We start from the raw sequence: 12782 nt of genomic DNA, 5'->3' as shown, positions 1-12782 counted from the left end.
TTATCAGCAGCTGACATTTTAATTCACGCAGAGCCACACACTTGTTGATTTAAATTTTAATCGTACGGAAATAATGAAACTACTCAGTGGAAGTGATTATAAGGTTTCTCAGGGATAAAAATTTAATCACTTCGAAAATGGAAGTTTTAAGCAGTGGAATTAAGCTTAAAGGGATGATGACTGTAATCATATTTCACTTTTCTCCCGAATTTTCTTCCTCATGATTAATGTTAATGAGCTCAGCCTACCTAAAGTTATTTCAGTTACAGAATCTATTAGTCATCTTTGAATTGATGAATACGGGAAACCTCTCAGAACTGTTCACCGATTTATGCTACCTCTCTCTCTCATTAGGCAGGTGTTGATGTAACTTAAAGCATTTGTTTGATTAATTGGACCTTTTTCACCATCTGCCAGAAAATGTAGCAGAAATGTTCCACTTTTTATAGTTAAATTTAAAAACGCGAAGTTTTCTAAAAAAGTCAAACATTAAAAAACATCAAAACTTGCCAAAATGTCATTACCTGTAATTGAGGGATTTAAATTTATCCATTTGCTTACATATCCAGTCTTGCTTATATAGTAATACTTGGGAAACATTATGACAAATATAAGATATATGTATATTACGAAGAAATCGCATTTAGTAATCGATTATTGTCTATTTTTTTAAAGCCTGTAATGTTTTTCATCGCTACTTTTCATAACTGTAAAAATATTTGATTCATTCATATCTGGAAGAAGAAGATTCTCAACTAGCCTTGTGGCCGGTTTATAGAAAAAAATATCAATGAATTTAAATTGTCCTCTTCATCAAAAGTTAGCGTCACAGATTTTGGACGTTTATTGAAAAAAAATCAAGAAGTGAATATAACATATACAATAATAAACACAATGATATTCAACAGTATTATCATATAACAAGCAAATGATTGTAGTATTCATAGGGTGGTGAGAGGAATAAAGGTAAAATCACGTTGGGGATGGTCAAAGACAGATGAGGGATGAGAAATAGGATAAAAATTTGGAACACATTATGAATAAGAATTGATGGAAAAGGGGACTCTCAATAGAAAAAAAAAAGTTTATAGGCAGTCGGGTGTGAAACAATGACATAGAAAAACGATGAAAACGTCGTGCACGAAGGAACGCGAAGCGGGAAAAGAGAAAGATAGTCCTATGATCTGTAATTTTTCTTTTAATATTGCAAAGATCTATGATATTTTTTCAATGAAAACTGCCAATGAGGATGAGTACTGGAATTTCACGTAAAGTTCTCCCTATAACTAACTTTTTGTTAATATTTTCTATAAACTTCCAATAATTCGGCCTCGGTAGCGGCGAACTATAGTCCTTGCCTGCCACACAAGAAGTTGCGGGTTCATTTCCCGCCTGGGTAGGTTATTTTTGACCTTCGTGTACGATTAATTGTTAAATTAAATCCTTCATGTTAAGGGCCAATGGTGCCGTTTTCGGGGTACAAGAAGAAATAAACAAATTAGTAATAAATCTTCCACCAACCCCATGATTTATTAGAATGCAAATTTCTGGGTAAGTGAACGTGCCTATTTCATATTAAGGTTTATGTTTATGTATCGAAGAATTCCATTTCTCAAACGCACATTCTCACCTTCTGTTCCTGTTTTCCCTGCATTCCTCATTCTCCACCAATGCTTGCTATTCTCCCTTTCCACCCCTTGTACCGATATGGTGACCGTAGCCGACTGTGGTTATTCCCGCGCGGATACTCTGCGAACGGTTGCCATGCGGCGTCGGTGGGTAGCGGAGGTGTTGAGAATTTTAAAGGTGGGCTGATCCCAGCGCGGAGGGGTCATGTTATGGAACGGGGTGGGCTGGATGATATCGGGTGGCTGGACCCCTTGTACGTTGGGGCAAGAGAGGTTTAGAGAAGGGCACGGTTGGTGGTGATACTTGTTTTATTTCACCTGAAGGGACGTTTATAATGCGCAGGTGGGGTAATTTTAAGCGGTGAAATATCGTCTTGCGTGCGATTCATAAATTCGATTACCGTGGAAAGGGGGAAAACGTTGAACGGCTGGGAGATACAGAGGGATTGTTCAATCAGGCCCGTAGGTTTTGGTTTTGCCTCAGGGTCAACTGTTTTAAAGAGGAGCCATTATTTCCTTCTATTATCGTTTTACAAATATATTAATACAAATCGTGGAAACATTTCCCTCATAAAATCAGGGAAAATGCACTCTTTACTAACTATTGTTTCTAATTCTATAGATAAAATATTGGCTGCAGCATTTTCATTACTTATAAAGGCCAATTAAAACTATGCTTACTGCTCAAAATACCAAATTTCGATATTATATAACTCCAATATCTTAATGCTGTCAGTAAATTCAGCAAACATTTGGAGTCATCATGCTATAAGTTTCTAAAACATAACTGTGATTATAAAGTATTGGCTGCAGTGTCATCATCAATTCTAATAGACGTATAAAATATAACTGCTAAAGACTCTTGTACCATACTTGGATGTATTGTATCTTTGGCTACTCCAAAGTGTCGGTAAATTAAACAACAATTCGGAATCATTATACTTGAAGTACTTCAAATATAATTTTCATTATAATTTTTGAATGTTTTTCCAAATTCTATGTTTTAAATGATTAAATTCATAATTAAAAAGAAGAACAAAATTCATGACACGCCCGTGGTTTTTAATCATGGTTAAAATTTTATGGAAAAAACTGTCACTTTATGTGTTTTATTTTACGAACCTAATGAAAAATAAACTGGAAAATCACATCTAAATAGCCTGGTCTCGTGGAGTCGTTGCGATAACCTTGCGTTTGTTTTCCTCTCAACGAGTCTTTGGTTCGATTCTCTGGAGAGGTTGATTTTCAATCGGCGGTCGTCATGGTAACCTACTTGTTTGCAGTGAGAACGCTCAAGTAAACAATGAACCCCTTTGTGTCTCTTCCCTGTACTTGCATTTACTCATCGCTTTAGCGTCGTCCCTTGATAATTTTCCATTCCTCTCTTCGATACCATTTTAGAGTTACCATCGGGAAGTGAGGTCAGGTTTTTATGTCAACTCCCATTCAAAGTCGTAAGACGTCCATACCTAATTTTGTATTGATCGTATTGTATATGCGGACTAACCTTGATACATTATCCAATCTGCTAATAAACCTGCACTACAGGCATTTTATAGCCCTCAGAATATCAGACGCTGTTTTTAATGCCTTTTGAAGAAACCCTTTCCTTCTTTCGTATGAAGTACTTATTTTTCAGTTTACTATTTATGCCTAAGATAACTTTTTTAGTGATTGAGAAAAATACTGAATTACAAAAATTAATAACATGTGTCTTTTATGGGTAAAATTCCCCGATTGGATACGAAATTCAAATGTTTTCGACAAATCTTGATCTTACTGGATCATAAAATCCATAATGTAGTAGTTCGATAAAGATATGACATTCTCTTTTCATTATGATGAAGCTCTAGATATTACTAAAACAGAATCACGCTAGCTTCACATACCTCTGTAATTTAATACACTCCAGGTGAAGCGTTGATCACATGTATTAGGGACAATCTGAATATATGAGAACGTCATGTGCCGCTAATATTATATCGCTCTATTGAACGCATTTCATCACGCCAGCATTGTGGTCATCAATATAGCATCCCTTATTTCGATGGGGTTCAATCGAGGCGTGGTCTAATATTCGGTTATTGCCTGCTACATCCGCGGAGTCTGCATGCTCCTTTTGCCTCGCTCTACAGGGATGGTTTCATCACCAACGGAGTTCGTTCTGCACTGCACAGGGCTGCTTTGATATGCAGATATCGGGGGATGATTAAAAAGCGCTGTCTATTAAATACTCAACAGTAGGCATAGATTTCTAAGCAACATGTATCAATGAGAAATTCGCATCCGCTATAGTCTCCTGCGTTAGGTCACGGGGATTACCACTATCTATGAAGCGAAAGATTGCAGCAAATATTTTTTAATTCTGATTGTAGTATTTGTAACGGGACTAATAACGTTAATTTCACCTGGTATTACCAGTTAAGAAAGGAAATGTAAGTAACATATAATTTTATGGATAACAGCATTATGATAACTTATGCAGAACTCATTTACGCATTTTGAGCAAGAAACGGCAATGTAAAATTATTTATGGAATTCGATTTAGAATTTAAGGTAAATATGAAGCGGATTCACAAAAATTAAAACAAAATGTTAATATATTCTGGGGAGAAAAAAAACTTGCATAAAATTTCCTTGTTGAAAGAAAAACAAAAATTTATAATTAATCCTCAACCTCAAATTTTGTGGGTAGGCCAACCTCAATTTTCTCTCGGTGCTAGTCAACCACTCGTTTCTATTCAATTACTCAAAAAATTCTCTAACCAACATATTGAACCCTTATTTTCCAGCAAAAGATGCTTCTGAGGACTTCTGTAATTGTATTTAATGTGTTTAGAACTAAGCCCTTACATGATACTAAAAGTTATTTGGTGAATCTGGTTCCTATTGTCATCACCCAGGAGATATATTCTTTTTTTACTTGCCTAATCATATTACCATCTTTCATTATATTAAGATTGAATCAATACCAGCTTGCGAGGAAAATAATAAAGAATAATACAAGCCACACCACAAGAAATATTGAAAAAAATAGGTGGGAAAGGAAAAAAATCATATTATTTTCTGAACACATCCTACGCTTTCAACACATCATTAAAATGTACACAATATAAGTTTTCTCTGATTGCATTAAAACTAATTTTTTCCTGTACTTGCTAACGCATTTATTGAAGAATATTCGCATGAGTACGCTAGTCTCTGCTATACGGTCCAAGCACGGCATAAATACTTTCGTGGGGCGGATTTCGCTCGTCAACTGTCGCGTTGCGTCGCACACTTCCATTCCCTTCGTCGTATATCGTTGCAAAAACGGATGCGGCGTTTATTAGCCCTCTGTCGGACATTCACGATTAGCCACCGGTCATCTTTCACCGCTCAACCCTTTGTTGGACATGCGTGTAGCTAAAGAAGCGACCGCTTCCTATTCCATCTACGACGCAAAGGAGGCGATTGCATGCATTTTCAGACAGTGCTATTCCTTTTGTACGACGATAGAGGACAAATCCTTGCCTTCATCATGACACAATGGCGTTCAGCTTATCATCCATTCTAGCTTGTGTGAGCACACTGCTTCAACTGGCATCGAGGATAGGCAAACGATCATTATTTGATTTTTTTGTTTTGGTCTGATGGTTACAAGTTATATTTTTGAGACTTATGATTAAGATAGAAGATTTTCGCCTTTTTACCTCTATTGTTTTCTATCACATTCACCTCTCAAATGAGTTTTGCTGTTTTTCGTGCGCAAATATCAGGTGCAATGGTCACAACTTATATTTTGAGACAAATGGTCAAAGTAAAACAGTAATTCGCCTTTTCTGTTTTTCAAAATCACCTGTAAAATAAGTTTCGCTGATTTTCTTACGCTCGAACTAATTAAATAAGCAACTTTATTATCTATTCCGCTCTCGACGTGTCCAAAACATGGTTTCTGAACTCACCAATACTTTCTTTTGCTGGATAAAATCCTTGTTCAAAGAAAATTTTCCTTGAATTCATTAAAAAAAGGCGATGAGTGACAATTTAGGTGCCAACGGCGGATTTTTCATTTATTTTCAGAATATACTTTTTCTATGTTGTCGAATTGTAATGTTTTTCCCTCAGGTGATCTTTCGGCGATGATGTTTTTTTCCTCATTTCAAGGAGGTCGTTCTGCAAAAAATATTGCTGCGTTCCTGGAATTACATTCAGAATGGGCCATTTAATTTCTTTTTAAATTCACTGCTACAGTGCGTCCTGTTTTTTTTTAATAAATGCAACTAATGACCACTTGTCAGAGTACCAGAGCATTAATTGGAAATGTTAAGGTCAAAAATGCCAAACTTCAATTTGAAATGTTTATTTATTCTGTAGGGAGTTTAAAATCTAGATTGAACTCCGCGACCCTTAAACTTATTCTTAGCTGGGATATGCAGAACATTGAGCTATCCACAATTATTTGGTAACCTCATATTTTCTATTCCAAAAAGGTTAAACTAAAAAATTGAAATACTTAAATATATTGCAAAACCTTGATGCTTACTTATATCGGTACTTGATGCTTATAACCATATTACGTTTGTTTATTCCCATCTCAATTTATTAGACAAATTGATATAACTTTACACTTTTTTGACCAAATTACACGATTTTTCCCTTTCATAGTTCGCATGCCCTTTCTGCCAAACAGCCTTATAGTGTTGTACAAATCCATAAATCTGTAAATGGACCCCGGGAACTCATACTTTGGATTTATAGGGTAGGATATATATCTGCACGGTTTAATTGCTAGTACAGAGTTTAATGTGGTAGTGTATATTTTCTTGCATAAACATGCCTCTATGAATAAAATCAGATTTTACATCTCCTGAATCAGAGTTTTATTGGAATAGAAGTATTTCATTTCTAATAGAAAATACTATCAATTTTCTTGTTTGGATTTTAAAGTCTGACAACTGAAGTTGAAATTCACTTCAATCTTTTCTCTCTGTGTTTAGATGCAGTGAAACATTTACTCCTCAGACCTTGCGTCTAAGAAAATGAATCAAGGTATGACTACAAAAACTACTTAATTGGGCCAAATATTGGCATCATAATGGTGAAGAGTGGTATTTATATCCTGCGATGGCTTGGTTTCTGGCGCAAGATAATAATTTGATCTTTCTTTTCTTCCAGGTGAGACTCTGCTGGTTCTCCTTCCAGTATTACTGAATAGAAACCTTTACAGTGGTGGATAAGGGTGAGTTAAGTAACCGCTAGGCAATGGTCCCAAAACCTACAAATGTGCAAGAATTTTCCTGGTGCAGGAGAAATTTTCGATTGTCATATTTTCATATGTATTGATTTAAGTGACAGAGTCAAAATTTATTCCCTCAATTCCCGTTTCAACAAGACGACAACTCATATATAGCCCGGCGCGACATTTTTTTCAATCTCTTCTTCCTCGGAAATTATTGTTGGGGGCCAATTTCATGATAACATGGAGGAAAAAATGCTTTTCACCTACAGTCAGCAGCCCATTTTCGGGACAGATTTTATTTTTTAACATAAATAAAGATTCTGTAGGAAGAAAAAACAAACTCTTAATGTTAACCAATACTCAGAAGATCCCTTGCACTTCGAAAATGAGAGAATGTTGATCCGCCATTCCTTTCATTTATTTTTTTTCGTTGTTTTTTAACCTCGGTTTGGAGTACTTCTTTTTTACTTAGAGCACCATTTATATGCCTGTATGCCTTTTACATTCCTATTAGCCTGTGGCATATTAAAACTAAAATAATACTCTAACTTGGCACACTATAGTAGTTTTTTTATATTTGTATTGAACAAAACTTACCTGCATAGTACACATAAAACTAAGAGAAAACTATTAAATAAAAACTTCGCTATGAACACGGTTTAAAGAAGGCAGTGCTGGAAGGGAAGGGAGGCTCCCAGATCGCTTCTCGAATACTCCATGGAAACCTACCTTAATCGGTAGAATACTATAATAATAATGAACACGGTATGATTATGCAACAATAGATATCACTCCGAGCACTCACACTGTAGCCAACCTGAAAAATTAAAAAGTCCCCCTTTGTCTCAAGTTAGATCCCGGAACCTAGTATCGGCTACTGGCGCTATATCTTTTATCTCTCGGGGTTGCGTATGTCTATATTTTGTCATCATTATTATTACTAATACATCAACTATGCAACGAAAAAAATTACTTTTGTTTTGATAATGCTGGAATATATTTGAAAAAATCATTGCCGTATGTTAAGTTGAATACCTCTTTTTCCTCATACTGCCCATTCCTATGTGCATAATAAATTGAATTTTCTTTTCCCCCACGCCGTTATTCTCTCGTAGTTACGTAAGTCTGTTTGTTGTTACCATTATTATTACTAATGTATTAACTGCATAACGAAAAACTTAATTTTCTTTTCATAATGCTGGAGTATATTCGAAAAATATCATAGCTGCGTATGCTAAGTTGAATGCCTCTTTTTTCTCATGCTATCAATTTGATAAATGTAAATCATAAATTGAATTATTTTGCGTCTTTGCTGTACGTACGTGGCTCCTGAATTGATTGAAATCTCCTCTAAAATAGCTGTTATCCTGGGCCATCGTTATCGACAGCGCTCATGGCTATCGTGCGGAATAAATTCTCATTAGATCAAGCGGTCGATGTGCAATTAAAAAAAAAAAATGTGCTGCCGGTGATAACCAATCCCCGTCAGCGATTGATCAATGAACATTTGTTCAGCGGCGAAAATCGCATAAAATTTCCCGCCCAGATGCGTCGAGAAATTTTTTATGTCTGTCGCAGTGCAATCTACTGATCCCCAGTAGGTAGGGTGGATTTATGTCTGGCGCAAATGAGCGATGATATTTTTTTACTTACCATCTACATGAAATTAAACTACAATTATTATCTTCTGGCTAGTTTGAGGTGTCTAATTTAAAATAGCAGGCATTGAAATAATTAAGGGAAAGCCCCTTTAGCATACCATTTTTTGGTTTAACTATGCGTACCCATATTAATATACTTCTAGAAGGGATTATTCAGGAAATCAATTTAAAACATTGTGGAGGTCAAATTCATACTCTACTTCATTAATTTTTGTGGACAGAAAAATGTGAGTCCACTATATAAATTAATACTTAAAGTACACAAAAATTAAAAAAATTGTAAAAAATAAAGAAAAGGATGTCGATATTTGCGGATGTCCTTCATATTTTGAACTCTAGATTCGGCCATTAATTAGTTTTATCCCGAGACTTGAGGAGAAAAATTAAGAACTCAGGAGTGTAAGAATTAAATAATTATAAGCTATTAAAATTTTTCCATCTAAATCTATGTATATTTAGATCCGCGTAAATTGAATAATGATTTTCCATTTCCTGTCTTGCACTGCCTGTACATTTTTGCCATTGACAACAATGTCGCCAGTGATCTTTCATGAGTATTCAGGTCAAAGGTGTTACTCTGCTTCCTTCTCTGTCTCACACCGACCTTCTGTACTGTTTTCTTAGTTTGAGTGTTTAGTGAATTCTTGCCCATACGTAGTTATGAATCACTTAGATCATAACACAATCTCATATGCCTTTCACTTTATGTAAAAGTTCCACTTTTATAAGATTTGCAAAAATTAATTTAGTTCATTATCACGAAAAATAGTTTATAGGCTTTAAAAAATAATAATAATTGATTTAATGCATTTTCAATTATAAAGACGTTTTTTTTAGCAAGGCAAAGACATTTTTAACGAAGAGGATAGTGTAGCACACAATACTTCACCCACAAATTATTTGAAGTGAAGCTAATTCTAGCACAGGCTTTTGCTAGACACAAGTGTGGCTGTGTTACTTTCCTAGTCACATAAAAAATTGAAAAGACGTGCTATGCATGAGAAACGATTACCCGTCAGCCCACCTTAAAGAGAATATTCCCAGGATGAATAATGAGTCAAAGTCATAATTTAAAGTCTAATCCGCATAGCACGTCGATCCGTGGCGTACTCTTTTCGAAATTAATCGCGAACAGCTGTCATTGAATCGAATTTTATTTCAGTTTCATTTTATACGGAAATTTCATTAAGGAAAAGCGGAATTTTCGTGCTAAAACCGTAACAATGGAGAGGAAAAGGCTTGTGATTTTAACGTCGCATGTTTGCTCAAGCAACTGTTTGCCTCCTAATCAAAATTTTAATCACGCTTCACTAATCCATAGAATATCATCTCAATTCTCACGAGGACGTGAAATATTTAATCCCCGATTTTTTTAAATCTGCCCATAAAATTAACGGTGACAGCCGATGTGATATTACACTCATCAGCGTCGAGCCGAGCATGTGAAAATGATATCCGCCTTTTGTTCTCGAAGTGATTAATTCCAATGTAATGCACGGATTTCGAGAGTACTCACTCTAATGGAAGGAAGTTCCAGAAGTCAAACTGATGTACGTCGATTCAGGAGGTTTTAAAATGAGATGCAGAAAGCTAGCCGAAAATAATGGTGTCTAAGAAAATAGTAGTCTCATTTTGCATGAAAGGCTCTGAAACAAACTACCGCCAGAAATAATAAAAGTTTGGCAAATAAGCACACATGGTGATCTATGGCTTATTACTTAGGTAATATTCGAAAATAATAAAACATTTGCGTAAGTTAAGAAAGTTAAGAGCAGGAACATAAGAAATGCTAAAAAATTGCAGCACCGCATGATCTACACATTTTCTAAAATTAAAATAAGGCTATGTTGGTACAAATACGTTATGAATGTCCATTTTCAGCGCATTTCATTCTTCCTTGTGTGACGAGCGATTTAATTTTTCTGGAGTTGATTCTTCGTGCACTTAGCTCTTACGTAAATATTTATTGGACGATGAATAAACTAAAATTACTACTTACGATTCAGGAAAATATTCAAATGCACCACTCTAGTTGTACCTTATAAAATTGGAATTTAAAACACAATAATGATGGAAAGGGCCGGAAAAATTCTCAATTGTCTTTTTCTAAACAATGTTGAGTCCACATTTTTTCAATTAACAATCAGGATAAAAGTGCTCTCGATCAAAAATAAAAACCTCTCATAATTTTCCTACCAGTTCCACCACCAACCACGACCTATGTATAAGGATCAGCAGACCAATTGGCGGTCACGGTGCACTGAATACCGATACCGACTAAGTCAACAACACGGTACACACGTATGATTAATAAAGATAGCGCGAATTAATGAGCGGAAATGAACACCCTACCACACGCTGATCAAACACGGGCGGCATTTGAACATTCATTAAAACGCCGATGGATCATCGTCCGGCGATGATTAAAAATACGGGGCTCGTAGATCCGGCGGCTGTCAATCAAGCTGACCGGTGATGACGGCAAAAGCCGCGCTCGGTCGCCGATATCTAAGGCAGCGGAGCATTCACTGGCCGCGGTAGGGGATTTGGGTTCGGCGGGTAATAACCCGTCGGAGACAAAAGGCCCGTCATTGGGTGCTAACCCCCTCGCGCCCTTTTTGGAATACGTACGTACCATTGACACGACCGCGGGGCATTTCATTGGCCATTACGAGCGACGAGCAGACAATAGGCACATCTCAATTCGCGATCGACAATTATTTCCCTTTCCTACACACGCATTTCTTCTTTTGTCCCAGGGGATCGGGGACGAAATAGCAGCATGGATTTTGGGACCTTCCCGCTCATTTTGTTTTTTTTATTTTATAAACGCCAACCCGACGAACCCGAGCGCCGAGATGGGGTGGTGAATTACGACCCTAGACCCGACCCGTTCTTATAAAAATGTGGAGGTGATCATAGGCTAGTTTTATGGTTTGATTAATCGACTATCGACGATACGATGGTAGTTATCACAAGTCTGTGACAGTTATCGACAACGGCATCTCGCTGATATACCGATTGACGATCACTTACAACCACGTTTCATGCTTCTAGCGAGATGAAAAGTAATATTTTGGCAGAATGTGAAATACCCTCGAAGAAGTGTATGTTGAACAGACAAAAATTGTAGTTGAATATTTTAAAGGGTATGATATTGTTACATAGATAATTTTTCATAAAATAATTGATGATTCTAACAGTAGTTACGTTATGATAAGAAGATATTTTATACACTATTTTTTACTCCACAAGGCAACGCGAATAATATAAAAGAATTAAGGAAAAATAATTGTGGTGATTCTCATTTGTCTTAGTAAGCTATAGGTACCTACATTTTAACTCCAATCCACGGGAACGTAAACTATATAGGCTAAATTGTTCCTAACTCTTTTGATTCTTGCAACGCGGCGTAGAATTTTGCTGCTCAAGCTTTCACCCCATGTCTTGTTAGGATTAGCACATTCCATATCTTTGATCGCGAAATCACCTAATAGTACAAGGTCGATAATGAAATTGAATAGCTGAAATTATTTACATTGAAAATCTTGCAAATTATGAATGTCACAGAATGTTAAAATTATTTTTTTCTCAAAATTTTCTGCTCATATGACTATTTACACCGTAAGAGATCGATGAGGATGTTTTTAGCTAGTCGGTCTGGGCTATCTGTGAAGTCGGTGAAGGTTATTCTAGAAAAATCGCTTCATGTGGGTAAGATATGTGATAAAAATTTCATTTTTTTAGTCTTTTCCTTAGTCATGTTAGCAATTAAACCATAGTAGAATTATCCCTCTCATTATTTAAAGAAAAAATCGGCCGTTTACAATTGTACTTTTGAACTAGTACCCGAAGTGTTATTTTAATGCGAGATATAAAATTTAAAAATGCGTAAATTGTTTTTCATCGAGTGCTTTCATATTCTGGCAACAGGTTAATTCAGTGTGTAGTGGTAATTAATCTGAGCTAATAGAAAAATCTGTACATTAACCTGTCTTGGAACTGCGTGCTATTTTAAATGTTCAAGTTATTTTCCACGCATTTATAAAGCACTATGAGTTATGAAAAAATATGGTTTTCGATATGAAATGAGTTTATTCGGTGAGTTTTTTGAGAATTGATTCTCTACATATTCGATTTTGCCGTATTCAAATATGGGTGACTATTTTCTTTCTAAGTTTTTCCAAATACCTTCTCTCTTCCCAAAAAAACTTTCCGTTACTTTTCCAGAAATTTCAAGGTTAATTATATCTGCTGATATGAGTCGAACCT

This window comes from Ischnura elegans, chromosome 11 (assembly GCF_921293095.1).
Source record: "Ischnura elegans chromosome 11, ioIscEleg1.1, whole genome shotgun sequence".
Lineage (NCBI taxonomy): Eukaryota > Metazoa > Arthropoda > Insecta > Odonata > Coenagrionidae > Ischnura > Ischnura elegans.
The sequence above is the reverse complement of the archived record's forward strand: the minus strand, read 5'-3'. Positions refer to the sequence as shown.